The sequence below is a fragment of the Bufo gargarizans genome, chromosome 4 (assembly GCF_014858855.1).
Source record: "Bufo gargarizans isolate SCDJY-AF-19 chromosome 4, ASM1485885v1, whole genome shotgun sequence".
NCBI lineage: Eukaryota > Metazoa > Chordata > Amphibia > Anura > Bufonidae > Bufo > Bufo gargarizans.
The window spans coordinates 386,841,585-386,868,306 of record NC_058083.1 but is presented as its reverse complement, the minus strand read 5'-3'; the positions used below and the strand labels follow the sequence as shown (position 1 = coordinate 386,868,306).

At 45.3% G+C, this 26,722-nt stretch overlaps 59 non-coding genes and 10 pseudogenes across 59 annotated transcripts; all 69 read left to right on the top strand.

The window, feature by feature from the left end:
- The first annotated feature begins 68 nt into the window (after window positions 1-68).
- Window positions 69-184, top strand: LOC122937475. Its single transcript, XR_006389858.1, has one exon. It is a non-coding gene; the product is annotated as a U5 spliceosomal RNA (small nuclear RNA).
- Window positions 185-347: 163 nt separating this feature from the next.
- LOC122937474 lies at window positions 348-463 on the top strand. Its single transcript, XR_006389857.1, has one exon. It is a non-coding gene; the product is annotated as a U5 spliceosomal RNA (small nuclear RNA).
- Window positions 464-577: 114 nt separating this feature from the next.
- On the top strand, window positions 578-692 carry LOC122936727. Its single transcript, XR_006389242.1, has one exon. It is a non-coding gene; the product is annotated as a U5 spliceosomal RNA (small nuclear RNA).
- Window positions 693-859: 167 nt separating this feature from the next.
- Window positions 860-975, top strand: LOC122936765. Its single transcript, XR_006389278.1, has one exon. It is a non-coding gene; the product is annotated as a U5 spliceosomal RNA (small nuclear RNA).
- A 111-nt stretch (window positions 976-1,086) lies between these two features.
- On the top strand, window positions 1,087-1,202 carry LOC122937473. Its single transcript, XR_006389856.1, has one exon. It is a non-coding gene; the product is annotated as a U5 spliceosomal RNA (small nuclear RNA).
- A 170-nt stretch (window positions 1,203-1,372) lies between these two features.
- LOC122936850 lies at window positions 1,373-1,480 on the top strand (annotated as a pseudogene).
- A 171-nt stretch (window positions 1,481-1,651) lies between these two features.
- On the top strand, window positions 1,652-1,767 carry LOC122937472. Its single transcript, XR_006389855.1, has one exon. It is a non-coding gene; the product is annotated as a U5 spliceosomal RNA (small nuclear RNA).
- A 171-nt stretch (window positions 1,768-1,938) lies between these two features.
- On the top strand, window positions 1,939-2,053 carry LOC122936671. Its single transcript, XR_006389188.1, has one exon. It is a non-coding gene; the product is annotated as a U5 spliceosomal RNA (small nuclear RNA).
- A 115-nt stretch (window positions 2,054-2,168) lies between these two features.
- On the top strand, window positions 2,169-2,284 carry LOC122937471. The gene has a single exon (XR_006389854.1). It is a non-coding gene; the product is annotated as a U5 spliceosomal RNA (small nuclear RNA).
- A 171-nt stretch (window positions 2,285-2,455) lies between these two features.
- On the top strand, window positions 2,456-2,571 carry LOC122937470. The gene has a single exon (XR_006389853.1). It is a non-coding gene; the product is annotated as a U5 spliceosomal RNA (small nuclear RNA).
- Window positions 2,572-2,740: 169 nt separating this feature from the next.
- On the top strand, window positions 2,741-2,856 carry LOC122936617. Its single transcript, XR_006389137.1, has one exon. It is a non-coding gene; the product is annotated as a U5 spliceosomal RNA (small nuclear RNA).
- Window positions 2,857-2,972: 116 nt separating this feature from the next.
- On the top strand, window positions 2,973-3,087 carry LOC122936831. The gene has a single exon (XR_006389335.1). It is a non-coding gene; the product is annotated as a U5 spliceosomal RNA (small nuclear RNA).
- Window positions 3,088-3,253: 166 nt separating this feature from the next.
- Window positions 3,254-3,360, top strand: LOC122936873 (annotated as a pseudogene).
- A 171-nt stretch (window positions 3,361-3,531) lies between these two features.
- On the top strand, window positions 3,532-3,647 carry LOC122937469. Its single transcript, XR_006389852.1, has one exon. It is a non-coding gene; the product is annotated as a U5 spliceosomal RNA (small nuclear RNA).
- A 116-nt stretch (window positions 3,648-3,763) lies between these two features.
- On the top strand, window positions 3,764-3,878 carry LOC122936725. Its single transcript, XR_006389240.1, has one exon. It is a non-coding gene; the product is annotated as a U5 spliceosomal RNA (small nuclear RNA).
- Window positions 3,879-4,045: 167 nt separating this feature from the next.
- On the top strand, window positions 4,046-4,160 carry LOC122936724. The gene has a single exon (XR_006389239.1). It is a non-coding gene; the product is annotated as a U5 spliceosomal RNA (small nuclear RNA).
- A 165-nt stretch (window positions 4,161-4,325) lies between these two features.
- On the top strand, window positions 4,326-4,441 carry LOC122937468. Its single transcript, XR_006389851.1, has one exon. It is a non-coding gene; the product is annotated as a U5 spliceosomal RNA (small nuclear RNA).
- A 169-nt stretch (window positions 4,442-4,610) lies between these two features.
- On the top strand, window positions 4,611-4,719 carry LOC122936822 (annotated as a pseudogene).
- Window positions 4,720-4,887: 168 nt separating this feature from the next.
- On the top strand, window positions 4,888-5,003 carry LOC122937467. The gene has a single exon (XR_006389850.1). It is a non-coding gene; the product is annotated as a U5 spliceosomal RNA (small nuclear RNA).
- A 116-nt stretch (window positions 5,004-5,119) lies between these two features.
- LOC122936723 lies at window positions 5,120-5,234 on the top strand. The gene has a single exon (XR_006389238.1). It is a non-coding gene; the product is annotated as a U5 spliceosomal RNA (small nuclear RNA).
- A 171-nt stretch (window positions 5,235-5,405) lies between these two features.
- LOC122936872 lies at window positions 5,406-5,512 on the top strand (annotated as a pseudogene).
- A 114-nt stretch (window positions 5,513-5,626) lies between these two features.
- LOC122937465 lies at window positions 5,627-5,742 on the top strand. The gene has a single exon (XR_006389848.1). It is a non-coding gene; the product is annotated as a U5 spliceosomal RNA (small nuclear RNA).
- Window positions 5,743-5,909: 167 nt separating this feature from the next.
- LOC122936903 lies at window positions 5,910-6,016 on the top strand (annotated as a pseudogene).
- Window positions 6,017-6,185: 169 nt separating this feature from the next.
- LOC122937464 lies at window positions 6,186-6,301 on the top strand. The gene has a single exon (XR_006389847.1). It is a non-coding gene; the product is annotated as a U5 spliceosomal RNA (small nuclear RNA).
- Window positions 6,302-6,471: 170 nt separating this feature from the next.
- Window positions 6,472-6,587, top strand: LOC122937463. The gene has a single exon (XR_006389846.1). It is a non-coding gene; the product is annotated as a U5 spliceosomal RNA (small nuclear RNA).
- A 171-nt stretch (window positions 6,588-6,758) lies between these two features.
- On the top strand, window positions 6,759-6,864 carry LOC122936895 (annotated as a pseudogene).
- A 167-nt stretch (window positions 6,865-7,031) lies between these two features.
- LOC122936677 lies at window positions 7,032-7,146 on the top strand. Its single transcript, XR_006389194.1, has one exon. It is a non-coding gene; the product is annotated as a U5 spliceosomal RNA (small nuclear RNA).
- A 114-nt stretch (window positions 7,147-7,260) lies between these two features.
- On the top strand, window positions 7,261-7,367 carry LOC122936871 (annotated as a pseudogene).
- Window positions 7,368-7,538: 171 nt separating this feature from the next.
- On the top strand, window positions 7,539-7,645 carry LOC122936921 (annotated as a pseudogene).
- A 168-nt stretch (window positions 7,646-7,813) lies between these two features.
- Window positions 7,814-7,929, top strand: LOC122937462. The gene has a single exon (XR_006389845.1). It is a non-coding gene; the product is annotated as a U5 spliceosomal RNA (small nuclear RNA).
- A 115-nt stretch (window positions 7,930-8,044) lies between these two features.
- Window positions 8,045-8,159, top strand: LOC122936722. Its single transcript, XR_006389237.1, has one exon. It is a non-coding gene; the product is annotated as a U5 spliceosomal RNA (small nuclear RNA).
- Window positions 8,160-8,328: 169 nt separating this feature from the next.
- On the top strand, window positions 8,329-8,444 carry LOC122937461. The gene has a single exon (XR_006389844.1). It is a non-coding gene; the product is annotated as a U5 spliceosomal RNA (small nuclear RNA).
- Window positions 8,445-8,615: 171 nt separating this feature from the next.
- Window positions 8,616-8,729, top strand: LOC122936744. Its single transcript, XR_006389258.1, has one exon. It is a non-coding gene; the product is annotated as a U5 spliceosomal RNA (small nuclear RNA).
- Window positions 8,730-8,843: 114 nt separating this feature from the next.
- LOC122937459 lies at window positions 8,844-8,959 on the top strand. Its single transcript, XR_006389843.1, has one exon. It is a non-coding gene; the product is annotated as a U5 spliceosomal RNA (small nuclear RNA).
- A 115-nt stretch (window positions 8,960-9,074) lies between these two features.
- LOC122936720 lies at window positions 9,075-9,189 on the top strand. The gene has a single exon (XR_006389236.1). It is a non-coding gene; the product is annotated as a U5 spliceosomal RNA (small nuclear RNA).
- A 170-nt stretch (window positions 9,190-9,359) lies between these two features.
- LOC122936504 lies at window positions 9,360-9,475 on the top strand. The gene has a single exon (XR_006389027.1). It is a non-coding gene; the product is annotated as a U5 spliceosomal RNA (small nuclear RNA).
- A 116-nt stretch (window positions 9,476-9,591) lies between these two features.
- LOC122936662 lies at window positions 9,592-9,706 on the top strand. Its single transcript, XR_006389180.1, has one exon. It is a non-coding gene; the product is annotated as a U5 spliceosomal RNA (small nuclear RNA).
- A 115-nt stretch (window positions 9,707-9,821) lies between these two features.
- LOC122936524 lies at window positions 9,822-9,937 on the top strand. Its single transcript, XR_006389047.1, has one exon. It is a non-coding gene; the product is annotated as a U5 spliceosomal RNA (small nuclear RNA).
- A 113-nt stretch (window positions 9,938-10,050) lies between these two features.
- Window positions 10,051-10,166, top strand: LOC122937458. Its single transcript, XR_006389842.1, has one exon. It is a non-coding gene; the product is annotated as a U5 spliceosomal RNA (small nuclear RNA).
- A 171-nt stretch (window positions 10,167-10,337) lies between these two features.
- On the top strand, window positions 10,338-10,453 carry LOC122937457. Its single transcript, XR_006389841.1, has one exon. It is a non-coding gene; the product is annotated as a U5 spliceosomal RNA (small nuclear RNA).
- A 169-nt stretch (window positions 10,454-10,622) lies between these two features.
- On the top strand, window positions 10,623-10,737 carry LOC122936719. Its single transcript, XR_006389235.1, has one exon. It is a non-coding gene; the product is annotated as a U5 spliceosomal RNA (small nuclear RNA).
- A 169-nt stretch (window positions 10,738-10,906) lies between these two features.
- On the top strand, window positions 10,907-11,021 carry LOC122936854. The gene has a single exon (XR_006389353.1). It is a non-coding gene; the product is annotated as a U5 spliceosomal RNA (small nuclear RNA).
- A 171-nt stretch (window positions 11,022-11,192) lies between these two features.
- LOC122936870 lies at window positions 11,193-11,299 on the top strand (annotated as a pseudogene).
- Window positions 11,300-11,466: 167 nt separating this feature from the next.
- On the top strand, window positions 11,467-11,582 carry LOC122937455. The gene has a single exon (XR_006389840.1). It is a non-coding gene; the product is annotated as a U5 spliceosomal RNA (small nuclear RNA).
- A 169-nt stretch (window positions 11,583-11,751) lies between these two features.
- On the top strand, window positions 11,752-11,865 carry LOC122936856. Its single transcript, XR_006389355.1, has one exon. It is a non-coding gene; the product is annotated as a U5 spliceosomal RNA (small nuclear RNA).
- A 171-nt stretch (window positions 11,866-12,036) lies between these two features.
- LOC122937454 lies at window positions 12,037-12,152 on the top strand. Its single transcript, XR_006389839.1, has one exon. It is a non-coding gene; the product is annotated as a U5 spliceosomal RNA (small nuclear RNA).
- A 170-nt stretch (window positions 12,153-12,322) lies between these two features.
- LOC122936996 lies at window positions 12,323-12,435 on the top strand. Its single transcript, XR_006389434.1, has one exon. It is a non-coding gene; the product is annotated as a U5 spliceosomal RNA (small nuclear RNA).
- A 171-nt stretch (window positions 12,436-12,606) lies between these two features.
- LOC122936993 lies at window positions 12,607-12,724 on the top strand. Its single transcript, XR_006389432.1, has one exon. It is a non-coding gene; the product is annotated as a U5 spliceosomal RNA (small nuclear RNA).
- Window positions 12,725-21,095: 8,371 nt separating this feature from the next.
- Window positions 21,096-21,211, top strand: LOC122936674. Its single transcript, XR_006389191.1, has one exon. It is a non-coding gene; the product is annotated as a U5 spliceosomal RNA (small nuclear RNA).
- A 116-nt stretch (window positions 21,212-21,327) lies between these two features.
- Window positions 21,328-21,443, top strand: LOC122936523. The gene has a single exon (XR_006389046.1). It is a non-coding gene; the product is annotated as a U5 spliceosomal RNA (small nuclear RNA).
- Window positions 21,444-21,614: 171 nt separating this feature from the next.
- Window positions 21,615-21,730, top strand: LOC122937452. Its single transcript, XR_006389837.1, has one exon. It is a non-coding gene; the product is annotated as a U5 spliceosomal RNA (small nuclear RNA).
- Window positions 21,731-21,901: 171 nt separating this feature from the next.
- On the top strand, window positions 21,902-22,017 carry LOC122936448. Its single transcript, XR_006388974.1, has one exon. It is a non-coding gene; the product is annotated as a U5 spliceosomal RNA (small nuclear RNA).
- A 171-nt stretch (window positions 22,018-22,188) lies between these two features.
- On the top strand, window positions 22,189-22,304 carry LOC122936658. Its single transcript, XR_006389176.1, has one exon. It is a non-coding gene; the product is annotated as a U5 spliceosomal RNA (small nuclear RNA).
- A 173-nt stretch (window positions 22,305-22,477) lies between these two features.
- LOC122937451 lies at window positions 22,478-22,593 on the top strand. The gene has a single exon (XR_006389836.1). It is a non-coding gene; the product is annotated as a U5 spliceosomal RNA (small nuclear RNA).
- A 113-nt stretch (window positions 22,594-22,706) lies between these two features.
- LOC122937449 lies at window positions 22,707-22,822 on the top strand. Its single transcript, XR_006389835.1, has one exon. It is a non-coding gene; the product is annotated as a U5 spliceosomal RNA (small nuclear RNA).
- Window positions 22,823-22,992: 170 nt separating this feature from the next.
- LOC122936984 lies at window positions 22,993-23,109 on the top strand. Its single transcript, XR_006389428.1, has one exon. It is a non-coding gene; the product is annotated as a U5 spliceosomal RNA (small nuclear RNA).
- Window positions 23,110-23,279: 170 nt separating this feature from the next.
- LOC122936991 lies at window positions 23,280-23,396 on the top strand. Its single transcript, XR_006389431.1, has one exon. It is a non-coding gene; the product is annotated as a U5 spliceosomal RNA (small nuclear RNA).
- Window positions 23,397-23,569: 173 nt separating this feature from the next.
- On the top strand, window positions 23,570-23,685 carry LOC122936972. Its single transcript, XR_006389419.1, has one exon. It is a non-coding gene; the product is annotated as a U5 spliceosomal RNA (small nuclear RNA).
- A 173-nt stretch (window positions 23,686-23,858) lies between these two features.
- On the top strand, window positions 23,859-23,971 carry LOC122936928. The gene has a single exon (XR_006389389.1). It is a non-coding gene; the product is annotated as a U5 spliceosomal RNA (small nuclear RNA).
- Window positions 23,972-24,139: 168 nt separating this feature from the next.
- Window positions 24,140-24,256, top strand: LOC122936700. The gene has a single exon (XR_006389216.1). It is a non-coding gene; the product is annotated as a U5 spliceosomal RNA (small nuclear RNA).
- A 117-nt stretch (window positions 24,257-24,373) lies between these two features.
- Window positions 24,374-24,487, top strand: LOC122936976. The gene has a single exon (XR_006389422.1). It is a non-coding gene; the product is annotated as a U5 spliceosomal RNA (small nuclear RNA).
- A 173-nt stretch (window positions 24,488-24,660) lies between these two features.
- On the top strand, window positions 24,661-24,776 carry LOC122936819. The gene has a single exon (XR_006389326.1). It is a non-coding gene; the product is annotated as a U5 spliceosomal RNA (small nuclear RNA).
- Window positions 24,777-24,944: 168 nt separating this feature from the next.
- LOC122936660 lies at window positions 24,945-25,061 on the top strand. Its single transcript, XR_006389178.1, has one exon. It is a non-coding gene; the product is annotated as a U5 spliceosomal RNA (small nuclear RNA).
- A 171-nt stretch (window positions 25,062-25,232) lies between these two features.
- On the top strand, window positions 25,233-25,348 carry LOC122936621. The gene has a single exon (XR_006389141.1). It is a non-coding gene; the product is annotated as a U5 spliceosomal RNA (small nuclear RNA).
- Window positions 25,349-25,521: 173 nt separating this feature from the next.
- On the top strand, window positions 25,522-25,635 carry LOC122936965. Its single transcript, XR_006389414.1, has one exon. It is a non-coding gene; the product is annotated as a U5 spliceosomal RNA (small nuclear RNA).
- A 167-nt stretch (window positions 25,636-25,802) lies between these two features.
- Window positions 25,803-25,917, top strand: LOC122936933. The gene has a single exon (XR_006389392.1). It is a non-coding gene; the product is annotated as a U5 spliceosomal RNA (small nuclear RNA).
- Window positions 25,918-26,085: 168 nt separating this feature from the next.
- LOC122936718 lies at window positions 26,086-26,200 on the top strand. The gene has a single exon (XR_006389234.1). It is a non-coding gene; the product is annotated as a U5 spliceosomal RNA (small nuclear RNA).
- A 171-nt stretch (window positions 26,201-26,371) lies between these two features.
- On the top strand, window positions 26,372-26,487 carry LOC122937448. The gene has a single exon (XR_006389834.1). It is a non-coding gene; the product is annotated as a U5 spliceosomal RNA (small nuclear RNA).
- Window positions 26,488-26,669: 182 nt separating this feature from the next.
- LOC122937008 lies at window positions 26,670-26,722 on the top strand (annotated as a pseudogene).

Genomic DNA, 26,722 nt, shown 5'->3' with positions numbered 1-26,722 from the left:
TGGTCTCCTTGATCCAATTGAGGTCCGAGGAGATGGCACCAAGAACCCAGGAAGCCCTTGCCCGATGTATACTCTGGTTTCTCTTCAGAACGTATAAATCTTTCGCCTTTTACTAAAGATTTCCGTGGAGAGGAGCAAAACTGAGTTTTTTGGCAATTTTTGCATGCTCCAGCTTGCTGGGGCTTCCTTGTTCAGGTTGAAAAACAGAATGTTCTTCTCTAGCTCTTGCAGGATTTTTAGTGGCCTCATTTGCATGTCTAGACCATGGACAGCCTACTCCTCCCAGGTGGTGTCCTTGATCCAATTGAGGTCCGAGGAGATGACCCCAGGAAGCCCTTGCCCGATGTATACTCTGGTTTCTCTTCAGAACGTATAAATCTTTCGCCTTTTACTAAAGATTTCCGTGGAGAGGAGCAAAACTGAGTTTTTTGGCAATTTTTGCATGCTCCAGCTTGCTGGGGCTTCCTTGTTCAGGTTGAAAAACAGAATGTTTTCTCTGGCTCTTGCAGGATTTTTAGTGGCCTCATTTGCATGTCTAGAACATAGCCCAAGAACCCAGGAAGCCCTTGCCCGATGTATACTCTGGTTTCTCTTCAGAACGTAAAATCTTTCGCCTTTTACTAAAGATTTCCGTGGAGAGGAGCAAAACTGAGTTTTTTGGCAATTTTTGCATGCTCCAGCTTGCTGGGGCTTCCTTGTTCAGGTTGAAAAACAGAATGTTCTTCTCTATCTCTTGCAGGCTTTTTAGTGGCCTCATTTGCATGTCTAGACATGGACAGCCTACTCCTCAGGTGGTTCCTTGTGCCAATTGAGGTCCGAGGAGATGGCACCAAGAACCCAGGAAGCCCTTGCCCGATGTATACTCTGGTTTCTCTTCAGAACGTATAAATCTTTCGCCTTTTACTAAAGATTTCCGTGGAGAGGAGGAAAACTGAGTTTTTTGGCAATTTTTGCATGCTCCAGCTTGCTGGGCTTCCTTGTTCAGGTTGAAAAACAGAATGTTTTCTCTAGCTCTTGCAGGATTTTTAGTGGCCTCATTTGCATGTCTAGAACATAGCACCCACCCAGGAAACCCTTGCCCGATGTATACTCTGGTTTCTCTTCAGAACGTATAAATCTTTCGCCTTTTACTAAAGATTTCCGTGGAGAGGAGCAAAACTGAGTTTTTTGGCAATTTTTGCATGCTCCAGCTTGCTGGGGCTTCCTTGTTCAGGTTGAAAAACAGAATGTCTTCTCTAGCTCTTGCAGGATTTTTAGTGGCCTCATTTGCATGTCTAGACCATGGACAGCCTACTCCTCCCAGGTGGTCTCCTTGATCCAATTGAGGTCCGAGGAGATGGCACCAAGAACCCAGGAAGCCCTTGCCCGGTGTATACTCTGGTTTCTCTTCAGAACGTATAAATCTTTCGCCTTTTACTAAAGATTTCCGTGGAGAGGAGCAAAACTGAGTTTTTTTTGCATGCTCCAGCTTGCTGGGGCTTCCTTGTTCAGGTTGAAAAACAGAATGTTCTTCTCTAGCTCTTGCAGGATTTTTAGTGGCCTCATTTGCATGTCTAGACCATGGACAGCCTACTCCTCCCAGGTGGTCTCCTTGATCCAATTGAGGTCCGAGGAGATGGCACCAAGAACCCAGGAAGCCCTTGCCCGATGTATACTCTGGTTTCTCTTCAGAACGTATAAATCTTTCGCCTTTTACTAAAGATTTCCGTGGAGAGGAGCAAAACTGAGTTTTTTGGCAATTTTTGCATGCTCCAGCTTGCTGGGGCTTCCTTGTTCAGGTTGAAAAACAGAATGTTCTTCTCTAGCTCTTGCAGGCTTTTTAGTGGCCTCATTTGCATGTCTAGACCATGGACAGCCTACTCCTCCCAGGTGGTCTCCTTGATCCAATTGAGGTCCGAGGAGATGGCACCAAGAACCCAGGAAGCCCTTGCCCGATGTATACTCTGGTTTCTCTTCAAAACGCATAAATCTTTCGCCTTTTACTAAAGATTTCCGTGGAGAGGAGCAAACTGAGTTTTTTGGCAATTTTTGCATGCTCCAGCTTGCTGGGGCTTCCTTGTTAAGGTTGAAAAAAGAATGTTTGTCTCTGGCTCTTGCAGGATTTTTAGTGGCCTCATTTGCATGTCTAGAACATAGCACCAAGAACCCAGGAAGCCCTTGCCCGATGTATACTCTGGTTTCTCTTCAGAACGTATAAATCTTTCGCCTTTTACTAAAGATTTCCGTGGAGAGGAGCAAAACTGAGTTTTTTGGCAATTTTTGCATGCTCCAGCTTGCTGGGGCTTCCTTGTTCAGGTTGAAAAACAGAATGTTCTTCTCTAGCTCTTGCAGGCTTTTTAGTGGCCTCATTTGCATGTCTAGAACATGGACAGCCTACTCCTCCCAGGTGGTTTCCTTGTGCCAATTGAGGTCCGAGGAGATGATACCAAGAACCCAGGAAGCCCTTGCCCGATGTATACTCTGGTTTCTCTTCAGAACGTATAAATCTTTCGCCTTTTACTAAAGATTTCCGTGGAGAGGAGCAAAACTGAGTTTTTTGGCAATTTTTGCATGCTCCAGCTTGCTGGGGCTTCCTTGTTCAGGTTGAAAAACAGAATGTTTGTCTCTAGCTCTTGCAGGATTTTTAGTGGCCTCATTTGCATGTCTAGACATGGACAGCCTACTCCTCCAGGTGGTCTCCTTGTGCCAATTGAGGTCCGAGGAGATGGCACCAAGAACCCAGGAAGCCCTTGCCCGATGTATACTCTGGTTTCTCTTCAGAACGTATAAATCTTTTGCCTTTTACTAAAGATTTCCGTGGAGAGGAGCAAAACTGAGTTTTTTGGCAATTTTTCCATGCTCCAGCTTGCTGGTGCTTCCTTGTTCAGGTTGAAAAACAGAATGTTCTTCTCTATCTCTTGCAGGCTTTTTAGTGGCCTCATTTGCATGTTTAGAACATAGCACCAAGAACCCAGGAAGCCCTTGCCCGATGTATACTCTGGTTTCTCTTCAGAACGTAAAATCTTTCGCCTTTTACTAAAGATTTCCGTGGAGAGGAGCAAAACTGAGTTTTTTGGCAATTTTTGCATGCTCCAGCTTGCTGGGCTTCCTTGTTCAGGTTGAAAAACAGAATGTTCTTCTCTAGCTCTTGCAGGCTTTTTAGTGGCCTCATTTGCATGTCTAGACATGGACAGCCTACTCCTCCCAGGTGGTTCCTTGATCCAATTGAGGTCCGAGGAGATGACCAAGAACCCAGGAAGCCCTTGCCCGATGTATACTCTGGTTTCTCTTCAGAACGTATAAATCTTTCGCCTTTTACTAAAGATTTCCGTGGAGAGGAGCAAAACTGAGTTTTTTTGCATGCTCCAGCTTGCTGGGGCTTCCTTGTTCAGGTTGAAAAACAGAATGTTCTTCTCTAGCTCTTGCAGGATTTTTAGTGGCCTCATTTGCATGTCTAGACCATGGACAGCCTACTCCTCCCAGGTGGTCTCCTTGATCCAATTGAGGTCCGAGGAGATGGCACCAAGAACCCAGGAAGCCCTTGCCCGATGTATACTCTGGTTTCTCTTCAGAACGTATAAATCTTTCGCCTTTTACTAAAGATTTCCGTGGAGAGGAGCAAAACTGAGTTTTTTGGCAATTTTTGCATGCTCCAGCTTGCTGGGGCTTCCTTGTTAAGGTTGAAAAACAGAATGTTTGTCTCTGGCTCTTGCAGGATTTTTAGTGGCCTCATTTGCATGTCTAGAACATAGCACCAAGAACCCAGGAAGCCCTTGCCCGATGTATACTCTGGTTTCTCTTCAGAACGTAAAATCTTTCGCCTTTTACTAAAGATTTCCGTGGAGAGGAGCAAAACTGAGTTTTTTGGCAATTTTTGCATGCTCCAGCTTGCTGGGGCTTCCTTGTTCAGGTTGAAAAACAGAATGTTCTTCTAGCTCTTGCAGGCTTTTTAGTGGCCTCATTTGCATGTCTAGACATGGACAGCCTACTCCTCCCAGGTGGTCTCCTTGTCCAATTGAGGTCCGAGGAGATGGCACCAAGAACCCAGGAAGCCCTTGCCCGATGTATACTCTGGTTTCTCTTCAGAACGTAAAATCTTTCGCCTTTTACTAAAGATTTCCGTGGAGAGGAGCAAAACTGAGTTTTTTGGCAATTTTTGCATGCTCCAGCTTGCTGGGGCTTCCTTGTTCAGGTTGAAAAACAGAATGTTTTCTCTAGCTCTTGCAGGCTTTTAGTGGCCTCATTTGCATGTCTAGACATGGACAGCCTACTCCTCCAGGTGGTCTCCTTGCCAATTGAGGTCCGAGGAGATGGCACCAAGAACCCAGGAAGCCCTTGCCCGATGTATACTCTGGTTTCTCTTCAGAACGTATAAATCTTTCGCCTTTTACTAAAGATTTCCGTGGAGAGGAGCAAAACTGAGTTTTTTGGCAATTTTTGCATGCTCCAGCTTGCTGGGGCTTCCTTGTTCAGGTTGAAAAACAGAATGTTTCTCTAGCTCTTGCAGGATTTTTAGTGGCCTCATTTGCATGTCTAGAACATGGACAGCCTACTCCTCCCAGGTGGTCTCCTTGATCCAATTGAGGTCCGAGGAGATGGCACCAAGAACCCAGGAAGCCCTTGCCCGATGTATACTCTGGTTTCTCTTCAGAACGTATAAATCTTTCGCCTTTTACTAAAGATTTCCGTGGAGAGGAGCAAAACTGAGTTTTTTTTTGCATGCTCCAGCTTGCTGGGGCTTCCTTGTTCAGGTTGAAAAACAGAATGTTCTTCTAGCTCTTGCAGGATTTTTAGTGGCCTCATTTGCATGTCTAGACCATGGACAGCCTACTCCTCCCAGGTGGTTCCTTGATCCAATTGAGGTCCGAGGAGATGGCACCAAGAACCCAGGAAGCCCTTGCCCGATGTATACTCTGGTTTCTCTTCAGAACGTATAAATCTTTCGCCTTTTACTAAAGATTTCCGTGGAGAGGAGCAAAACTGAGTTTTTTGGCAATTTTTGCATGCTCCAGCTTGCTGGGGCTTCCTTGTTAAGGTTGAAAAACAGAATGTTTGTCTCTGGCTCTTGCAGGATTTTTAGTGGCCTCATTTGCATGTCTAGAACATAGCACCAAGAACCCAGGAAGCCCTTGCCCGATGTATACTCTGGTTTCTCTTCAGAACGTAAAATCTTTCGCCTTTTACTAAAGATTTCCGTGGAGAGGAGCAAAACTGAGTTTTTTGGCAATTTTTGCATGCTCCAGCTTGCTGGGGCTTCCTTGTTCAGGTTGAAAAACAGAATGTTCTTCTCTAGCTCTTGCAGGCTTTTTAGTGGCCTCATTTGCATGTCTAGAACATGGACAGCCTACTCCTCCCAGGTGGTTTCCTTGTGCCAATTGAGGTCCGAGGAGATGATACCAAGAACCCAGGAAGCCCTTGCCCGATGTATACTCTGGTTTCTCTTCAGAACGTATAAATCTTTCGCCTTTTACTAAAGATTTCCGTGGAGAGGAGCAAAACTGAGTTTTTTTGCATGCTCCAGCTTGCTGGGGCTTCCTTGCAGGTTGAAAAACAGAATGTTTGTCTCTGGCTCTTGCAGGATTTTTAGTGGCCTCATTTGCATGTCTAGAACATAGCACCAAGAACCCAGGAAGCCCTTGCCCGATGTATACTCTGGTTTCTCTTCAGAACGTATAAATCTTTCGCCTTTTACTAAAGATTTCCGTGGAGAGGAGCAAAACTGAGTTTTTTGGCAATTTTTGCATGCTCCAGCTTGCTGGGGCTTCCTTGTTCAGGTTGAAAAACAGAATGTTTCTCTAGCTCTTGCAGGATTTTTAGTGGCCTCATTTGCATGTCTAGAACATGGACAGCCTACTCCTCCAGGTGGTCTCCTTGTGCAATTGAGGTCCGAGGAGATGGCACCAAGAACCCAGGAAGCCCTTGCCCGATGTATACTCTGGTTTCTCTTCAGAACGTATAAATCTTTCGCCTTTTACTAAAGATTTCCGTGGAGAGGAGCAAAACTGAGTTTTTTTTCATGCTCCAGCTTGCTGGGGCTTCCTTGTTCAGGTTGAAAAACAGAATGTTCTTCTCTAGCTCTTGCAGGATTTTTAGTGGCCTCATTTGCATGTCTAGACATGGACAGCCTACTCCTCCAGGTGGTCTCCTTGATCCAATTGAGGTCCGAGGAGATGGCACCAAGAACCCAGGAAGCCCTTGCCCGATGTATACTCTGGTTTCTCTTCAGAACGTATAAATCTTTCGCCTTTTACTAAAGATTTCCGTGGAGAGGAGCAAAACTGAGTTTTTTGGCAATTTTTGCATGCTCCAGCTTGCTGGGGCTTCCTTGTTCAGGTTGAAAAACAGAATGTTCTTCTCTAGCTCTTGCAGGCTTTTTAGTGGCCTCATTTGCATGTCTAGACCATGGACAGCCTACTCCTCCCAGGTGGTTCCTTGATCCAATTGAGGTCCGAGGAGATGGCACCAAGAACCCAGGAAGCCCTTGCCCGATGTATACTCTGGTTTCTCTTCAGAACGTATAAATCTTTCGCCTTTTACTAAAGATTTCCGTGGAGAGGAGCAAAACTGAGTTTTTTGGCAATTTTTGCATGCTCCAGCTTGCTGGGGCTTCCTTGTTCAGGTTGAAAAACAGAATGTTCTTCTCTAGCTCTTGCAGGATTTTTAGTGGCCTCATTTGCATGTCTAGACCATGGACAGCCTACTCCTCCCAGGTGGTCTCCTTGATCCAATTGAGGTCCGAGGAGATGGCACCAAGAACCCAGGAAGCCCTTGCCCGATGTATACTCTGGTTTCTCTTCAGAACGTATAAATCTTTCGCCTTTTACTAAAGATTTCCGTGGAGAGGAGCAAAACTGAGTTTTTTGCATGCTCCAGCTTGCTGGGGCTTCCTTGTTCAGGTTGAAAAAGAATGTTCTTCTCTATCTCTTGCAGGTTTTTAGTGGCCTCATTTGCATGTCTAGAACATGGACAGCCTACTCCTCCCAGGTGGTTCCTTGATCCAATTGAGGTCCGAGGAGATGGCACCAAGAACCCAGGAAGCCCTTGCCCGATGTATACTCTGGTTTCTCTTCAGAACGTATAAATCTTTCGCCTTTTACTAAAGATTTCCGTGGAGAGGAGCAAAACTGAGTTTTTGGCAATTTTTGCATGCTCCAGCTTGCTGGGCTTCCTTGTTAGGTTGAAAAACAGAATGTTTGTCTCTGGCTCTTGCAGGATTTTTAGTGGCCTCATTTGCATGTCTAGAACATAGCACCAAGAACCCAGGAAACCCTTGCCCGATGTATACTCTGGTTTCTCTTCAGAACGTATAAATCTTTCGCCTTTTACTAAAGATTTCCGTGGAGAGGAGCAAAACTGAGTTTTTTTGCATGCTCCAGCTTGCTGGGGCTTCCTTGTTCAGGTTGAAAAACAGAATGTTCTTCTCTAGCTCTTGCAGGATTTTTAGTGGCCTCATTTGCATGTCTAGACCATGGACAGCCTACTCCTCCCAGGTGGTCTCCTTGATCCAATTGAGGTCCGAGGAGATGGCACCAAGAACCCAGGAAGCCCTTGCCCGATGTATACTCTGGTTTCTCTTCAGAACGTATAAATCTTTCGCCTTTTACTAAAGATTTCCGTGGAGAGGAGCAAAACTGAGTTTTTTGGCATGCTCCAGCTTGCTGGGGCTTCCTTGTTCAGGTTGAAAAACAGAATGTTCTTCTCTAGCTCTTGCAGGATTTTTGGCCTCATTTGCATGTCTAGACCATGGACAGCCTACTCCTCCCAGGTGGTCTCCTTGATCCAATTGAGGTCCGAGGAGATGGCACCAAGAACCCAGGAAGCCCTTGCCCGATGTATACTCTGGTTTCTCTTCAGAACGTATAAATCTTTCGCCTTTTACTAAAGATTTCCGTGGAGAGGAGCAAAACTGAGTTTTTTGGCAATTTTTGCATGCTCCAGCTTGCTGGGGCTTCCTTGTTAAGGTTGAAAAACAGAATGTTTGTCTCTGGCTCTTGCAGGATTTTTAGTGGCCTCATTTGCATGTCTAGAACATAGCACCAAGAACCCAGGAAGCCCTTGCCGATGTATACTCTGGTTTCTCTTCAGAACGTAAAATCTTTCGCCTTTTACTAAAGATTTCCGTGGAGAGGAGCAAAACTGAGTTTTTTGGCAATTTTTGCATGCTCCAGCTTGCTGGGGCTTCCTTGTTCAGGTTGAAAAACAGAATGTTCTTCTCTAGCTCTTGCAGGCTTTTTAGTGGCCTCATTTGCATGTCTAGAACATGGACAGCCTACTCCTCCCGGTGGTTCCTTGTGCCAATTGAGGTCCGAGGAGATGATACCAAGAACCCAGGAAGCCCTTGCCCGATGTATACTCTGGTTTCTCTTCAGAACGTATAAATCTTTCGCCTTTTACTAAAGATTTCCGTGGAGAGGAGCAAAACTGAGTTTTTTGGCAATTTTTGCATGCTCCAGCTTGCTGGGGCTTCCTTGTTAAGGTTGAAAAACAGAATGTTTGTCTCTCGCTCTTGCAGGATTTTTAGTGGCCTCATTTGCATGTCTAGAACATGGACAGCCTACTCCTCCCAGGTGGTTTCCTTGTGCCAATTGAGGTCCCAGGAGATGATACCAAGAACCCAGGAAGCCCTTGCCCGATGTATACTCTGGTTTCTCTTCAGAACGTATAAATCTTTCGCCTTTTACTAAAGATTTCCGTGGAGAGGAGCAAAACTGAGTTTTTGGCAATTTTGCATGCTCCAGCTTGCTGGGGCTTCCTTGTTAAGGTTGAAAAACAGAATGTTTTCTCTGCTCTTGCAGGATTTTTAGTGGCCTCATTTGCATGTCTAGAACATAGCACCAAGAACCCAGGAAGCCCTTGCCCGATGTATACTCTGGTTTCTCTTCAGAACGTATAAATCTTTCGCCTTTTACTAAAGATTTCCGTGGAGAGGAGCAAAACTGAGTTTTTTGGCAATTTTTGCATGCTCCAGCTTGCTGGGGCTTCCTTGTTAAGGTTGAAAAACAGAATGTTTGTCTCTGGCTCTTGCAGGATTTTTAGTGGCCTCATTTGCATGTTTGAACATAGCACCAAGAACCCAGGAAGCCCTTGCCCGATGTATACTCTGGTTTCTCTTCAGAACGTAAAATCTTTCGCCTTTTACTAAAGATTTCCGTGGAGAGGAGCAAAACTGAGTTTTTTGGCAATTTTTGCATGCTCCAGCTTGCTGGGGCTTCCTTGTTCAGGTTGAAAAACAGAATGTCTTCTCTAGCTCTTGCAGGCTTTTTAGTGGCCTCATTTGCATGTCTAGAACATGGACAGCCTACTCCTCCCAGGTGGTTTCCTTGTGCCAATTGAGGTCCCAGGAGTTGATACCAAGAACCCAGGAAGCCCTTGCCCGATGTATACTCTGGTTTCTCTTCAGAACGTATAAATCTTTCGCCTTTTACTAAAGATTTCCGTGGAGAGGAGCAAAACTGAGTTTTTGGGCAATTTTTGCATGCTCCAGCTTGCTGGGGCTTCCTTGTTAAGGTTGAAAAACAGAATGTTTGTCTCTGGCTCTTGCAGGATTTTTAGTGGCCTCATTTGCATGTCTAGAACATAGCACCAAGAACCCAGGAAGCCCTTGCCCGATGTATACTCTGGTTTCTCTTCAGAACGTATAAATCTTTCGCCTTTTACTAAAGATTTCCGTGGAGAGGAGCAAACTGAGTTTTTTGGCAATTTTTGCATGCTCCAGCTTGCTGGGGCTTCCTTGTTAAGGTTGAAAAACAGAATGTTTGTCTCTGGCACTTGCAGGATTTTTAGTGGCCTCATTTGCATGCTAGAACATAGCACCAAGAACCCAGGAAGCCCTTGCCCGATGTATACTCTGGTTTCTCTTCAGAACGTAAAAATCTTTCGCCTTTTACTAAAGATTTCCGTGGAGAGGAGCAAAACTGAGTTTTTTGGCAATTTTTGCATGCTCCAGCTTGCTGGGGCTTCCTTGTTCAGGTTGAAAAACAGAATGTTTGTCTCTGGCTCTTGCAGGATTTTTAGTGGCCTCATTTGCATGTCTAGAACATAGCCCAAGAACCCAGGACCCTTGCCCGATGTATACTCTGGTTTCTCTTCAGAACGTATAAATCTTTCGCCTTTTACTAAAGATTTCCGTGGAGAGGAGCAAAACTGAGTTTTTTGGCAATTTTTGCATGCTCCAGCTTGCTGGGGCTTCCTTGTTCAGGTTGAAAAACAGAATGTTCTTCTCTAGCTCTTGCAGGATTTTTAGTGGCCTCATTTGCATGTCTAGACCATGGACAGCCTACTCCTCCCAGGTGGTCTCCTTGATCCAATTGAGGTCCGAGGAGATGGCACCAAGAACCCAGGAAGCCCTTGCCCAATGTATACTCTGGTTTCTCTTCAGAACGTATAAATCTTTCGCCTTTTACTAAAGATTTCCGTGGAGAGGAGCAAAACTGAGTTTTTTGGCAATTTTTGCATGCTCCAGCTTGCTGGGGCTTCCTTGTTCAGGTTGAAAAACAGAATGTTCTTCTCTATCTCTTGCAGGCTTTTTAGTGGCCTCATTTGCATGTCTAGAACATGGACAGCCTACTCCTCCAGGTGGTCTCCTTGATCCAATTGAGGTCCGAGAGATGGCACCAAGAACCCAGGAAGCCCTTGCCCGATGTATACTCTGGTTTCTCTTCAGAACGTAAAATCTTTCGCCTTTTACTAAAGATTTCCGTGGAGAGGAGCAAAACTGAGTTTTTTGGCAATTTTTGCATGCTCCAGCTTGCTGGGGCTTCCTTGTTCAGGTTGAAAAACAGAATGTTCTTCTCTATCTCTTGCAGGCTTTTTAGTGGCCTCATTTGCATGTCTAGAATGGACAGCCTACTCCTTCCAGGTGGTCTCCTTGATCCAATTGAGGTCCGAGGAGATGGCACCAAAAACCCAGGAAGCCCTTGCCCGATGTATACTCTGGTTTCTCTTCAGAACGTATAAATCTTTCGCATTTACTAAAGATTTCCGTGGAGAGGAGCAAAACTGAGTTTTTGGGCAATTTTTGCATGCTCCAGCTTGCTGGGGCTTCCTTGTTCAGGTTGAAAAACAGAATGTTCTTCTCTATCTCTTGCAGGCTTTTTAGTGGCCTCATTTGCATGTCTAGAACATGGACAGCCTACTCCTCCCAGGTGGTCTCCTTGATCCAATTGAGGTCCGAGGAGATGGCACCAAGAACCCAGGAAGCCCTTGCCCGATGTATACTCTGGTTTCTCTTCAGAACGTATAAATCTTTCGCCTTTTACTAAAGATTTCCGTGGAGAGGAGCAAAACTGAGTTTTTTTGCATGCTCCAGCTTGCTGGGGCTTCCTTGTTCAGGTTGAAAAACAGAATGTTCTCTCTAGCTCTTGCAGGATTTTTAGTGGCCTCATTTGCATGTCTAGACCATGGACAGCCTACTCCTCCCAGGTCTCCTTGATCCAATTGAGGTCCGAGGAGATGGCACCAAGAACCCAGGAAGCCCTTGCCCGATGTATACTCTGGTTTCTCTTCAGAACGTATAAATCTTTCGCCTTTTACTAAAGATTTCCGTGGAGAGGAGCAAAACTGAGTTTTTTGGCAATTTTTGCATGCTCCAGCTTGCTGGGGCTTCCTTGTTCAGTTGAAAAACAGAATGTTTTTCTAGGCTCTTGCAGGCTTTTTAGTGGCCTCATTTGCATGTCTAGAACATGGACAGCCTACTCCTCCCAGGTGGTTTCCTTGATCCAATTGAGGTCCGAGGAGATGGCACCAAAAACCCAGGAAGCCCTTGCCCGATGTATACTCTGGTTTCTCTTCAGAACGTATAAATCTTTCGCATTTACTAAAGATTTCCGTGGAGAGGAGCAAAACTGAGTTTTTGGCAATTTTTGCATGCTCCAGCTTGCTGGGGCTTCCTTGTTCAGGTTGAAAAACAGAATGTTCTTCTCTATCTCTTGCAGGCTTTTTAGTGGCCTCATTTGCATGTCTAGAACATGGACAGCCTACTCCTCCCAGGTGGTCTCCTTGATCCAATTGAGGTCCGAGGAGATGGCACCAAGAACCCAGGAAGCCCTTGCCCGATGTATACTCTGGTTTCTCTTCAGAACGTATAAATCTTTCGCCTTTTACTAAAGATTTCCGTGGAGAGGAGCAAAACTGAGTTTTTTGGCAATTTTTGCATGCTCCAGCTTGCTGGGGCTTCCTTGTTCAGGTTGAAAAACAGAATGTTCTTCTCTATCTCTTGCAGGCTTTTCAGTGGCCTCATTTGCATGTCTAGAACCGGACAGCCTACTCCTTCCAGGTGGTATCCTTGATCCAATTGAGGTCTGAGGAGATGGCACCAAGAACCCAGGAAGCCCTTGCCCGATGTATACTCTGGTTTCTCTTCAAACGCATAATATTTCGCCTTTTACTAAAGATTTCCGTGAGAGAGCAAAACTGAGTTTTTTGGCAATTTTTGCATGCTCCAGCTTGATGGGGGCTTCCTGTTCAGGTTGAAAAACAGAATGTTATTCTCTATCTCTTGCAGGATTTGTAGTGGCCTCATTTTTCATGTCTAGAACCCATGGACAGCCTCTCTTCCAGGTGGATCCTTGATTCCAATTGAGTCCGAGGAGATGGGCACCAAGAACCCAGGAAGCCTTTGCCCGATGTAGACGCTGGTTTCTTCTTCAGAACGTAATAATCGTTCGCACTTTTACTAAAGATTTCCGTGGAGAGGAGCAAAACTGAGTTTTTTGGCAATTTTTGCATGCTCCAGCTTGCTGGGGCTTCCTTGTTAAGGTTGAAAAACAGAAAGTTTGTCACTGGCTCTTGCATAATTTTTAGTGGCCTTGATATGGTTCTGGATCTGACTCCAATATAGTCAGTGAAGATTTGATGTATTGCTCCGAATGGTATAAATGATTGGCATACGTACGCCTTGAAAGAGATCACACACAGACTGTCACAGAGAAGTCAGTCAATGCAAGATGCTGCGTTTATTGAGATTACATGATTTTTTATAGCAAAAAAGAGGAACTTTATGACTCGGCTAATTTGATGATCTAATTGTCACATTACTAAGTCCCATGACAAGGTATCACATTATCACTCCATACTTTAGCAATGTCAGCACTATGTCAGCAATTTCAATATCATAAAGTGTTTAGTAAGGGATTATTAAGGGAGCTGGCTGCTACTTCAGGGGCCATCTTGTTTGTTAAGCAAACTGTTAGATATAATACAAGCAAGTATACATTTGATACTAGATATATAGATATATGATTCCACAACAGTCCCCCCTTGTAGACTTGATTGTAGACTTGATTGTAGACTTTCCCTAAACCTAGCGAATCCCCTGGCATACCATTCGTATCCTCTTCACCCACAGTGGCGACAACTTATCCCTTGTGAATAAGTTCCCGATTGAGCGGACTTCTGGTAATACCCTGGGATTCATTTGTCCCTAATTTCATCATCTCTTGGATCTTCAGGCCTGGGTGGAGGAGCTTCATCCGCGGGAGTTGGAGAAGGCGGGGGTGTCGGGAATGTAGGGGGTGTCGGGAATGCAGGGACGACATCCACATCTATTGCGGTGCTAGCCATTTGTTCATAGAGAAGTAGTATGGCTTCCTCAGCAGGCTTCTTTCTGTTGGTGATACGGTTAATGCAGGAAACAACAAATTTGATAAATATGTAGATTACCATCAATATTAGGGCTATCTGTAATATTCCCTGAATTATTCCCATCGTCCATCCACTAATTCCCTTGAACCAGTTACTGGGATTAAGGAATGAGAAAGTGTCAGACCACCATGTTGACTTATCTGCACTGTGAGCCTCTAGCCATTCATCACGTATCTCACTCATCTTTTCCAAACCAGCTTTTACTTGTAGATTACCTTGTGGATCGATATAATGGCAGCATGCAGTACCTACTACCTGACACATACCTCCATCCTTTGCAGTCAAGTAGTCTAATACTAAAGTGTGTTGATTAGTGACTATGATGAGCTGATTCTGGACAACATTAGATGTATTCATCAGTTTCATAATTTCCCAAATCTGATCATCCAAGTAGTCGGTAGCCATTACTAGTTTGTCATATGTTTGTGTAAGCATAGGATAGATTAATAGAGTACTAAAGAACTTGTTGGCACCACTCATTTCCACAAGATGGGGTTTTCCATTTGGTCTAGGAATGTTATCTGCGGCTCTTTTATATAAGGTGTGTTTGGGGATAGCATTGACATTTAATTTTCCATGAGGCAGTGTAAAAGTGGCTGGTGTGAGCCTAGCAATTGTACATAAACCTTTGAAATCCGAAGGGAGCCATTTATATGCCCTGTGTCCACATACTAGGTATATATTTTTTGGGACCGAAACCACTGTACTATTGAACAAACGAGTGATTAAGTGGGCTAGTTGATACCTTCTGCCAGTTTTTGACCCTTTTCTTGACCCTCTGTGGTTTTACTAGTCATCCCTATTGTCAAGTCCTTTACACTGCGCCGGGCGCAGGCCAGATCACCACTTGCTTCAGCATATATACCAATGCACTGTACTGGACTGTCTGGGTTGGAATCATTACAGCCTGATCTGTTATGGGAACTGAAAACCATACCATGGGTTTGTACCTGTAGGCAGTAACAGTGGGTCCAATTTGGGAAGCAGGATACATTGCTCCACATATAGTCATTCCAGGGCATATTGCTATTCTGAGCTGAGGGTCCTGTTCTGTTTATCATTAGCCATGGGGACCCATCCCATGCTACTACTATTAGGGAAGCTTTTCTGTTGCCATTTTTGGTATTAACCTCTTTTATGCTAGAAAGGAAAACAGCTGATCCTGCCAAATCTTTTATCTCTTGGAAGGTTAGGGGCACAGCTAAATAAGGCATAGCTCTAGCATTTACTGGGCCATGTGTACATATCCAACAATCTTTTAGTGAAGAGGTGGTGGTGTCAGAATCACCTTCCTTCAGACTTTTATACAACACTTGATGATGTTTGACAAACTTATTGTCCCACCCGTCATCATCCATTTCCGCCGGGGGAGGAATGTATGCACTGGTGAGTGTCACCAGTGCTAGCAGATAAAAGAAAATCATTTTGTTATTTCTGAATCTGGCGGGTTCTTTATCCTTTTGCAGTGAGAGGCGTGGATCCAGGTGGATCTCCCTTCGAGCTTTACAGAAGTTGGAGTGGTCAGTAGTACTTGGTAAGGCCCCTCGAAGCGTGGTTCTAGGGTACTTCTGACGTGTTTCTTGACCACTACCCACTCTCCTGGTTTCAGAGTGTGGCTGCCTTCTAGGGAGTCAGGATCTGGAATGGAAGAAAAGACTTGTACATGGATGTTAGACAACTGTTTGCTCAAAGCTATCACATACTTTGCAACAGATTCATAATGCATTTGCAACTGTTGAGGGAAGTACAGCCCCATCCGGGGTCCCGACCCAAACAATATCTCATGTGGAGTCAGCTTATGGGGAGGTTTGGGAGTGTGTCTGACTGCAAAGAGTGCTATTGGTAAACACTGAACCCAATTGAGCCCTGTCTCCCTAGTCATTTTCAGCATTTTTGACTTTAATACCCCATTCAGTCTCTCGACTTTGCCGCTACTTTGGGGTCTGTAAGGGGTGTGGAATGCCAGGTGTGACCCTACCATCTTCCAGACCTCTTGGGTTAGGTTAGCAGTGAATGCTGGGCCCTGATCACTCTCAATGACCTCAGGTACCCCGTACCTACAGACAGTTTCCTGTATCAATTTTTAGCAGTAGTTGTTGCTGTCTGATTCCTGACGGGGTAGGCTTCTGGCCACCCAGAGAACATGTCTACCACTACTAACACGTATTGAAACCCTTGGCACATTGGCATCTGGATATGATCAATCTGGATCCTCTGGAAGGGGTATAAGGCTTTTGGGAGACATTTTTTGGGCGTGGGCTCAGTCCTACCTGGATTGCATTGGGCACAGATTAAACATGACTGGACATATTTCACTAGTACAGGAGTGATTCCTGGGGCTACCCATATTTTATCGATGAGCTCTTTCATTATCGTCTTAGATTGATGAGTGGGCCCATGGGCCACAGAGGCTATTACAGGATAGAGTGCTCTAGGCAAGCACACTTTCTTCCCTTGTGTCCAAAGTCCGGATTCTTCTTCCAGGGCTGACTCCTTTAGCCAGGTTTCCTTTTCTGAGCGGGTGGCTTGCTTCTGCATCTGTTTCAGTAGATCCCATGATATTTCTTGTTGCTTGACATCCGGTTGTGCTAACATGATTTTATCTGGCTGTGCTCTTTCCTCTTCCATTGCTGCCTGTTTGGCTGCTTGGTCCGCCAATGCATTTCCTTTGGCTTCTGGTGTGTCAGCACGGGTATGTGCCTTTACTTTGATTACTGCTACTTTGGTGGGCAGGAGTACTGCAGTCATCAAAGCCTCCACTGCTAAAGCATGTTTAATTGGGGTTCCTGCTGCTGTAATGTAATCTCTGGCCTTCCATATTATTCCGAAATCATGAACTACTCCAAAAGCATATCTGGAGTCTGTGTAGATGTTAGCAGTGGAGTCTTTTGCTATGAGGCAGGCCTCAGTAAGGGCTATGAGTTCAGCCTCTTGTGCTGACTGGTCTGGGCGCAATTGCCTTGCACACAGTACTTCATACTCACTAGTAACTGCCATGCCTGTATGGAATTTCCCTTTGTCATCGGCATACCTTGAACCGTCTACAAAGAGTGTCCAGTGTGGGTTTTGCAAAGGAGTATCCTGTATTGATGGTGGAGTTCCTACTTCAGCTTCCATCATTGTAATGCAATCATGTTCTTGTTCTTTGTAAAGAGAGTCGGTTGAGGCCCATAGTTCTTCTTCCTGAAGATCTTCTTCAGCACGTAGATCAATAAAATCTGCAGAATCTCCATCTGCAGTATACTCCCCCCTTGGGAGAGGAAGGAGTGCAGCAGGATTGAGGATGTGGCATCTCTGGATGGTGACATTATCTGGCAGAAGCAGACTACACTGGAGCCTGAGGTGGCGTTGTGCAGTGAGGTGTTTAGGTTGTGTTTGTTGCAGGATAGCTGAGATGTCATGGGGAGCCACGACACAACTGTAATTTAGAACGTGAGACTCTGCACCCAGCATCCGCCAGGTAGGCAAGAAGTGAGGCAGATGAGTTCAGGCAGACGGGGTGTGAGTCAGCACAGAGGAGTAAATCATCCACATATTGTAAGAGTTCCACCTCTGGGTGATCTGCTTGCCATGGTTGTAAGATGGATGCCATTGCTTTGCTAAAGCAGGAAGGACTATTATGAGCTCCTTGAGGCAACACCGTCCAGGTGTATTGTTTTCCATCATGTGTAAAAGCAAAGAGAAATTGGGAGTCTTCATGTAATGGGACAGAGAAAAAGGCATTTGCTAGATCAATGACAGTAAAGATAGCAGCCACAGGAGGAATGCTAGCAAGCAAAGTGTGGGGATTTGGTACAATGGGGGTTTCAAAGACTGTAGCCTCATTAACTGCTCTGAGGTCTTGTACCATGCGATATACAGGAGGCTGTCCCTTCACACTCTTCTTTTTAATTGGGTATAAGGGAGTGTTACATGGTGAGGTGGTAATTTTAATAGCTCCATTTGCAAGAAGAGCCTGTATCTGGAGGGTGATAGCATCTCTCTGGGAAATGGAGAGAGGGTATTGTGCTTTATAAGGCAGTAAGTTAGGATTCTTCAAGGTTACAGTGACTGGCGGGACTTTGAGACGCCCAATGTCTTGGGGACCTTTGGTCCAAAGGGTATCAGGGATGAGGTGCAAAATGCTTTGCAGCGAATCCCCTTGTTCATGTGATTCAAGTGACTGGGATTTTAATGCCATTAGGAGGCAGGTTTCTTCAGGACTCAATGCCGTACCTAAAACAACTGTACCATTTTCCTTGAACTGGATGTTGGCCCGTATTTTCTGAAGAAAATCTGAGCCTAATAGGTTATAAGGACATGTCTGGCTTACAACAAATTGTGACATTACTCCAGTGGGCAGATGTAACTGTGGAGATTGGCTTTGGGATTTAGTAGAGGGAGTAATCAAGAGAGGCTTAGTAACAGGGTTGTGCTGGGTGACCCCTTCTAAACCAGAGCAGGGTAAATGCATATCTGTGAGCCAGGAAGGGAGTATGGCGGTCTCACATAACACACTGCGGGCTGCACCAGTGTCTACAAGGAATGAGAGTTCCTTCCCTGCCACATCGAGGGTGATTCGAGGGGCGGGGCCTGCAGGAGGGGCAGAGACTGCCATACACGGGGTGTCCCCTCCCAGCAACACTGGTTTGCCAACATCCTAGTGGGATGGAGCTGGCCATGGAGGAGGAGTTCCTCTTTGGCTCTGATCTGCTGGCCACAGATGTTTGGAGCGACAGTTTCTCTTAATGTGCCCTGGTTTGCCGCACCCATAACAGACACGGGGGGGCGGGGGTCTTTCCTCTCTTTCTTCTCCCGTCATGACTGCCATGACTGATATGCGGGATTTCTTTGTACTACTCTCCAGCCCTTTTGCAACTTGTTCTAAAATTTCCAATGTTAATGATTTCCATTCTGGGCGACAGGTTACAAGAGCTTTGTTCAGATCTGGCCTAAGGCCATCTACAAATGACCGTGCTAGGAGTCTTAAGTGCACAGGTTCATTTGGACTGAATCCCATATCTTTATAGTTTTGTTTAACTCTTTGTACAAACTTTTCTACTGACTCTGCTTTATCCTGCACCATGTCTTGCAGGGTCGTGGACTGCTCTGCTAGTCTGTCTTTCGCCCACTTATATAATTGCTGAATGAAATCACGGCCAGATTCTGAATCACGAGTGTCATAATTTGCTCCAGGGAGTTCTGGTTGGCGTATGTGATCCATTATAAGTGAAGAAAATTCACCAGTTTTATTTTGTACAATACTTTGCAAGTCTGACCAAGTACACCCGTAGGTTTGATAAACTTGTGCCAATTTTCTATAAAAGGGCATAGGGTGTGTATCTGGGTCAGGCATGAGGTTCACTATGGTGAACAACTGCTGGGGGGTAAAGGACACATACCTTAGGTGGCCCGACTGGGCGAGTGTTCAAGTATATTTCCCTTAAGGCTTCAAGATTTCCTTGTCCTATGTTATGGATCTCTCTTTGCAGCTCTGTAATTTGGTTTTGAAAAGACTCATTCATTGCTCTTGCTGCACCCTGCTGGCTACTTAGGGTAATATCAGAAAATTGTCCAAGGTGCGGTGGGGGGCTGCGATATCCTGGGGTTTGTGCTGCAGTACCAGGTGCATAGTCCACTGTCTGCTGTGAGTCTTCCCCTGCATCTTCCTTTTGTTTCTCCCCATCCTCATCTTCCTGATCTACAGCACCACTTCCTCCTACCATTATATGAGCTGGAGCTATGGGCTGACTGGGTAGCATGTAGGTGCCGTCAGGATTTACAAGTGGGTATATAGTAGTGACTTGTGGCATGACAGAAAGAGCAGGGTTTGGGGAGATTACAAGTCCAGCCTTGGGCGTTGGCTGAGGACAAGATGGCGTCACTGCTGGGACTGGTGAGACGTGCTGGGGGGCTAAAAGAGCATGATTATGTGGGCGTGGAGCACCACAGGCTAAGCACGTATCACGGGGGGCAGGGTTCTGCTGACCACAATGTGTACAAGTCCAACTTCCCCTTTTTCTTTCAGCTGCGCCACTGTTATAGGGCGGTGGCTGTTCCTGTACTAAGACTGGGCCAGGCCGATAGTAATGGAGTCCTGATTTTTCATCAAACATTGCTTCTCCTTTTGTCTGTTCAAATTCTTTGCTACAGTCCAGCCATACCCTGACTGTATCTATCAACTTATCATCATTCAATTTGCCTCTTTTCTCAGTCAACAATGTCTGCCACATAGCAGAACACAATACACCTCCTTTTGCAATACCATAATTCTTTTCTAACTTGCTTAATCCTTTAACATAACCTTTTCCTCTCCGGTCCGCCACGTACTGTTCAGGTGAACAATAGCCCTTCGGGACACTATTTCGGTTACCCATTTTTTCAAAACACTTGAGCCTAACACGTTCTGGAGCCTTCAACACGTTCTGGAGCCTTCACTTACTGTCTGTCTCTGATAGTTGGATTAGCACAGACACTGACAAACAAACACCTTGAGCTTGAGATTAACACACCACTGGGTTATCAGCAAGCCGTCTCCTTCCCTTCTACTATTTCTTGGGGTTACACACCAGGGTTACCCCTCAATGTAGGCACTTTAGGAGACTTCTATTGTTCTGTCAGTCTATGCCTCTCCTTTCTCCCAGAGACCAGAGAAACCAACCATACACAAAAAAATAATAAAACACAATACATCAAGCTTATCAATACAATGGGGTTCTTACTTTCATGCCCCTGAGGATGCCTCACTGTCGGTGCACCCCTCCCTAGAACAAATATGGATAGACTAAGCCAAGGGACACAGAATAGGTAAGATGAATATATTTTCTCACCTCTTATTACGGGCCGCGGTCCCGGTGTCCGTTGGCTTGTCTCTCTGGGTCCAGTCTCTGGGGGTACGCCAGCAGGAGGTCCAATCCTCAGGCCCCACGTTGGGCGCCAACTGATATGGTTCTGGATCTGACTCCAATATAGTCAGTGAAGATTTGATGTATTGCTCCGAATGGTATAAATGATTGGCATACGTACGCCTTGAAAGAGATCACACACAGACTGTCACAGAGAAGTCAGTCAATGCAAGATGCTGCGTTTATTGAGATTACATGATTTTTTATAGCAAAAAAGAGGAACTTTATGACTCGGCTAATTTGATGATCTAATTGTCACATTACTAAGTCCCATGACAAGGTATCACATTATCACTCCATACTTTAGCAATGTCAGCACTATGTCAGCAATTTCAATATCATAAAGTGTTTAGTAAGGGATTATTAAGGGAGCTGGCTGCTACTTCAGGGGCCATCTTGTTTGTTAAGCAAACTGTTAGATATAATACAAGCAAGTATACATTTGATACTAGATATATAGATGTATGATTCCACAACAGCCTCATTTGCATGTCTAGACCATGGACAGCCTACTCCTCCCAGGTGGTCTCCTTGATCCAATTGAGGTCCGAGGAGATGGCACCAAGAACCCAGGAAGCCCTTGCCCGATGTATACTCTGGTTTCTCTTCAGAACGTATAAATCTTTCGCTTTTTACTAAAGATTTCCGTGGAGAGGAGCAAAACTGAGTTTTTTGGCAATTTTTGCATGCTTCAGCTTGCTGGGGCTTCCTTGTTAAAGTTGAAAAACAGAATGTTTGTCTCTGGCTCTTGCAGGATTTTTAGTGGCCTCATTTGCATGTCTAGAACATAGCACCAAGAACCCAGGAAGCCCTTGCCCGATGTATACTCTGGTTTCTCTTCAGAACGTAAAAATCTTTCGCCTTTTACTAAAGATTTCCGTGGAGAGGAGCAAAACTGAGTTTTTTGGCAATTTTTGCATGCTCCAGCTTGCTGGGGCTTCCTTGTTCAGGTTGAAAAACAGAATGTTCTTCTCTAGCTCTTGCAGGCTTTTTAGTGGCCTCATTTGCATGTCTAGAACATGGACAGCCTACTCCTCCCAGGTGGTTTCCTTGTGCCAATTGAGGTCCGAGGAGATGATACCAAGAACCCAGGAAGCCCTTGCCCGATGTATACTCTGGTTTCTCTTCAGAACGTATAAATCTTTCGCCTTTTACTAAAGATTTCCGTGGAGAGGAGCAAAACTGAGTTTTTTGGCAATTTTTGCATGCTCCAGCTTGCTGGGGCTTCCTTGTTCAGGTTGAAAAACAGAATGTTCTTCTCTATCTCTTGCAGGCTTTTTAGTGGCCTCATTTGCATGTCTAGAACATGGACAGCCTACTCCATTCAGGTGGTTTCCTTGTGCCAATTGAGGTCCGAGGAGATGATACCAAGAACCCAGGAAGCCCTTGCCCGATGTATACTCTGGTTTCTCTTCAGAACGTATAAATCTTTCGCCTTTTACTAAAGATTTCCGTGGAGAGAAGCAAAACTGAGTTTTTTGGCAATTTTTGCATGCTCCAGCTTGCTGGGGCTTCCTTGTTCAGGTTGAAAAACAGAATGTTCTTGTCTAGCTCTTGCAGGCTTTTTAGTGGCCTCATTTGCATGTCTAGACCATGGACAGCCTACTCCTCCCAGGTGGTCTCCTTGATCCAATTGAGGTCCGAGGAGATGGCACCAAGAACCCAGGAAGCCCTTGCCCGATGTATACTCTGGTTTCTCTTCAGAACGTATAAATATTTCGCCTTTTACTAAAGATTTCCGTGGAGAGGAGCAAAACTGAGTTTTTTGGCAATTTTTGCATGCTCCAGCTTGCTGGGGCTTCCTTGTTCAGGTTGAAAAACAGAATGTTCTGTCTCTAGCTCTTGCAGGCTTTTAGTGGCCTCATTTGCATGTCTAGAACCATGGACAGCCTACTCCTTCCCAGGTGGTATCCTTGATCCAATTGAGGTCTGAGGAGATGGCACCAAGAACCCAGGAAGCCCTTGCCCGATGTATACTCTGGTTTCTCTTCAGAACGTATAAATCTTTCGCCTTTTACTAAAGATTTCCGTGGAGAGGAGCAAAACTGAGTTTTTTGGCAATTTTTGCATGCTCCAGCTTGCTGGGGCTTCCTTGTTCAGGTTGAAAAACAGAATGTTTCTCTGCTCTTGCAGGATTTTTAGTGGCCTCATTTGCATGTCTAGAACATAGCACCAAGAACCCAGGAAGCCCTTGCCCGATGTATACTCTGGTTTCTCTTCAGAACGTATAAATCTTTCGCCTTTTACTAAAGATTTCCGTGGAGAGGAGCAAAACTGAGTTTTTTGGCAATTTTTGCATGCTCCAGCTTGCTGGGGCTTCCTTGTTCAGGTTGAAAAACAGAATGTTCTTCTCTAGCTCTTGCAGGCTTTTTAGTGGCCTCATTTGCATGTCTAGACATGGACAGCCTACTCCTCCCAGGTGGTCTCCTTGATCCAATTGAGGTCCGAGGAGATGGCACCAAGAACCCAGGAAGCCCTTGCCCGATGTATACTCTGGTTTTCTCTTCAGAACGTATAAATATTTTCGCCTTTTACTAAAAGATTTCCGTGGAGAGGAGCAAAACTGAGTTTTTGGCATTTTTGCATGCTCCAGCTTGCTGGGCTTCCTTGTTAAGTTGAAAAACAGAATGTTTGTCTCTTATGCTCTTGCAGGATTTTTAGTGGCCTCTATTTGCATGTCGAGAACATGGACCAGCCTACTCCGCCAGGTGGTTCTTGTGCCAATTGAGGGTCCGGGAGATGCAACAAGAACCCAGGAAGCCCTTGCCCGATGGTATACTCTGGTTTCGTCTTCAGAATCGTATAAAATCTTTCGCCTTTTACTAAAGATTTCCGTGGAGAGGAGCAAAACTGAGTTTTTGGGCAATGTTTGCATGCTCCAGCTGCTGGGCTTCCTTGTTCAGGTTGAAAAACAGAATGTTCTTCTCTAGCTCTTGCAGGCTTTTTAGTGGCCTCATTTGCATGTCTAGAACATGGACAGCCTACTCCATTCCAGGTGGTCTCCTTGATCCAATTGAGGTCCGAGGAGATGGCACCAAGAACCCAGGAAGCCCTTGCCCGATGTTATACTCTGGTTCTCTTCAGAAACGATAAAATCTTTCGCCTTTTACTAAAGATTTCCGTGGAGAGGAGCAAAACTGAGTTTTTTGGCAATTTTGCATGCCTCCAGCTTGCTGGGGCTTCCTTGTTCAGGTTGAAAAACAGAATGTTCTTCTCTAGCTCTTGCAGGCTTGTTAGATGGCCTCATTTGCATGTCTAGACCATGGGCAGCCTATCCCTCCCAGGTGGTTCCTTGATGCTAATTGAGGTCCGAGGAGATGGATACCAAGAACCCAGGAAGCCCTTGCCCGATGTATACTCTGGTTTCTCTTCAGAATGTATAAATCTTTCGCCTTTTACTAAAGATTTCGTGGAGAGGAGCAAAACTGAGTTTTTAGGCAATTTTTGCATGCTCCAGCTTGCTGGCTTCCTTGTTCAGGTTGAAAAACGAATGTTCTTCTCTATCTCTTGCAGGATTTTAGTGGCCTCATTTGCATGTCTAGAACATGGACAGCCTATCCTTCCAGGTGGTCTCCTTGATCCAATTGAGGTCCGAGGAGATGGCACCAAGAACCCAGGAAGCCCTTGCCCGATGTATACTCTGGTTTCTCTTTCAGAACGTATAAATCTTTCGCCTTTTACTAAAGATTTCCGTGGAGAGGAGCAAAACTGAGTTTTTTGGCAATTTTTGCATGCTCCAGCTTGCTGGGGCTTCCTTGTTAAGGTTGAAAACACAGAATGTTTGTCTCTGGCTCTTGCAGGATTTTTAGTGGCCTCATTTGCATGTCTAGAACATAGCACCAAGAACCCAGGAAGCCCTTGCCCGATGTATACTCTGGTTTCTCTTCAGAACGTAAATCTTTCGCCTTTACTAAAGAATTTCCGTGGAGAGGAGCAAAACTGAGTTTTTTGGCAATTTTTGCATGCTCCAGCTTGCTGGGGCTTCCTTGTTCAGGTTGAAAAACAGCATGTTCTTCTCTAGCTCTTGCAGGCTTTTAGATGGCCTCATTTGCATGTCTAGACCATGGACAGCCTTTACTCCTCCCAGGTGGTCTCCTTGATCCTAATTGAGGTCCGAGGAGATGGCACAAGAACCCAGGAAGCCCTTGCCCGATGTATACTCTGGTTTCTCTTCAGAACGTATAATCTTTCGCCTTTTACTAAAGATTTCCGTGGAGAGGAGCAAAACTGAGTTTTTTAGGCAATTTTTGCATGCTCCAGCTTGCTGGGGCTTCCTTGTTCAGGTTGAAAAACAGAATGTTATTCTCTAGCTCTTGCAGGCTTTTTAGTGGCCTCATTGCATGTCTAGACATGGACAGCCTACTCCTCCCAGGTGGTCTCCTTGATCCAATTGAGGTCCGAGGAGATGGCACCAAGAACCCAGGAAGCCCTTGCCCGATGTTACTCTGGTTTCTCTTCAGAAACGTATAAATCTTTCGCCTTTTACTAAAGATTTCCGTGGAGAGGAGCAAAACTGAGTTTTTGGCAATTTTTTGCATGCTCCAGCTTGCTGGGGCTTCCTTGTTCAGGTTGAAAAACAGCATGTTCTTCTCTAGCTCTTGCAGGCTTGTTAGAGGCCTCATTTGCATGTCTAGAACATGGACAGCCTTACTCCTCCCAGGTGGTCTCCTTGATCTAATTGAGGTCCGAGGAGATGGCACCAAGAACCAGGAAGCCCTTGCCCGATGTATACTCTGGTTTCTCTTCAGAACGTATAAATCTTTCGCCTTTTACTAAAGATTTTCGTGGAGAGGAGCAAAACTGAGTTTTTAGGCAATTTTTGCATGCTCCAGCTTGCTGGGGCTTCCTTGTTCAGGTTGAAAAACAGAATGTTCTTCTCTAGCTCTTGCAGGATTTTTAGTGGCCTCATTTGCATGTCTAGACCATGGACAGCCTACTCCTCCCAGGTGGTCTTCCTTGATCCTAATTGAGGTCCGAGGAGATGGCACCAAGAACCCAGGAAGCCCTTGCCCGATGTATACTCTGGTTTCTCTTCAGAACGTATAAATCTTTCGCTTTTACTAAAGATTTTCGTGGAGAGGAGCAAACTGAGTTTTTAGGGCATTTTTGCATGCTCCAGCTTGCTGGGGCTTCCTTGTTCAGGTTGAAAAACAGAATGTTCTTCTCTACTCTGCAGGCTTTTAGTGGCCTCATTTGCATGTCTAGACATGGACAGCTACTCCTCCCAGGGGGTCTCCTTGATCCAATTGAGGTCGAGGAGATGGCACCAAGAAACCAGGAAGCCCCTTGCCCGATGTATACCTCTGGTTTCTCTTCAGAACGTATAATCTTTCGCCTTTTACTAAAGATTTCCGTGGAGAGGAGCAAAACTGAGTTTTTTTGGCAATTTTTGCAGCTCCAGCTTGCTGGGGCTTCTTGTTCAGGTTGAAAAAAGAATGTTCTTCTCTGCTCTTGCAGGCTTTTTAGTGGCCTCATTTGCATGTCTAGACCATGGACAGCCTACTCCTCCCAGGTGGTCTCCTTGATCCAATTGAGGTCCGAGGAGATGGCACCAAGAACCCAGGAAGCCCTTGCCCGATGTATACTCTGGTTTCTCTTCAGAACGTAAAATCTTTCGCCTTTTACTAAAGATTTCCGTGGAGAGGAGCAAAACTGAGTTTTTTGGCAATTTTTGCATGCTCCAGCTTGCTGGGGCTTCCTTGTTCAGGTTGAAAAACAGAATGTTCTTCTCTAGCTCTTGCAGGATTTTTAGTGGCCTCATTTGCATGTCTAGACCATGGACAGCCTACTCCTCCCAGGTGGTCTCCTTGATCCAATTGAGGTCCGAGGAGATGGCACCAAGAACCCAGGAAGCCCTTGCCCGATGTATACTCTGGTTTCTCTTCAGAACGTATAAATCTTTCGCCTTTTACTAAAGATTTCCGTGGAGAGGAGCAAAACTGAGTTTTTTGGCAATTTTTGCATGCTCCAGCTTGCTGGGGCTTCCTTGTTCAGGTTGAAAAACAGAATGTTCTTCTCTAGCTCTTGCAGGATTTTTAGTGGCCTCATTTGCATGTCTAGACCATGGACAGCCTACTCCTCCCAGGTGGTCTCCTTGATCCAATTGAGGTCCGAGGAGATGGCACCAAGAACCCAGGAAGCCCTTGCCCGATGTATACTCTGGTTTCTCTTCAGAACGTATAAATCTTTCGCCTTTTACTAAAGATTTCCGTGGAGAG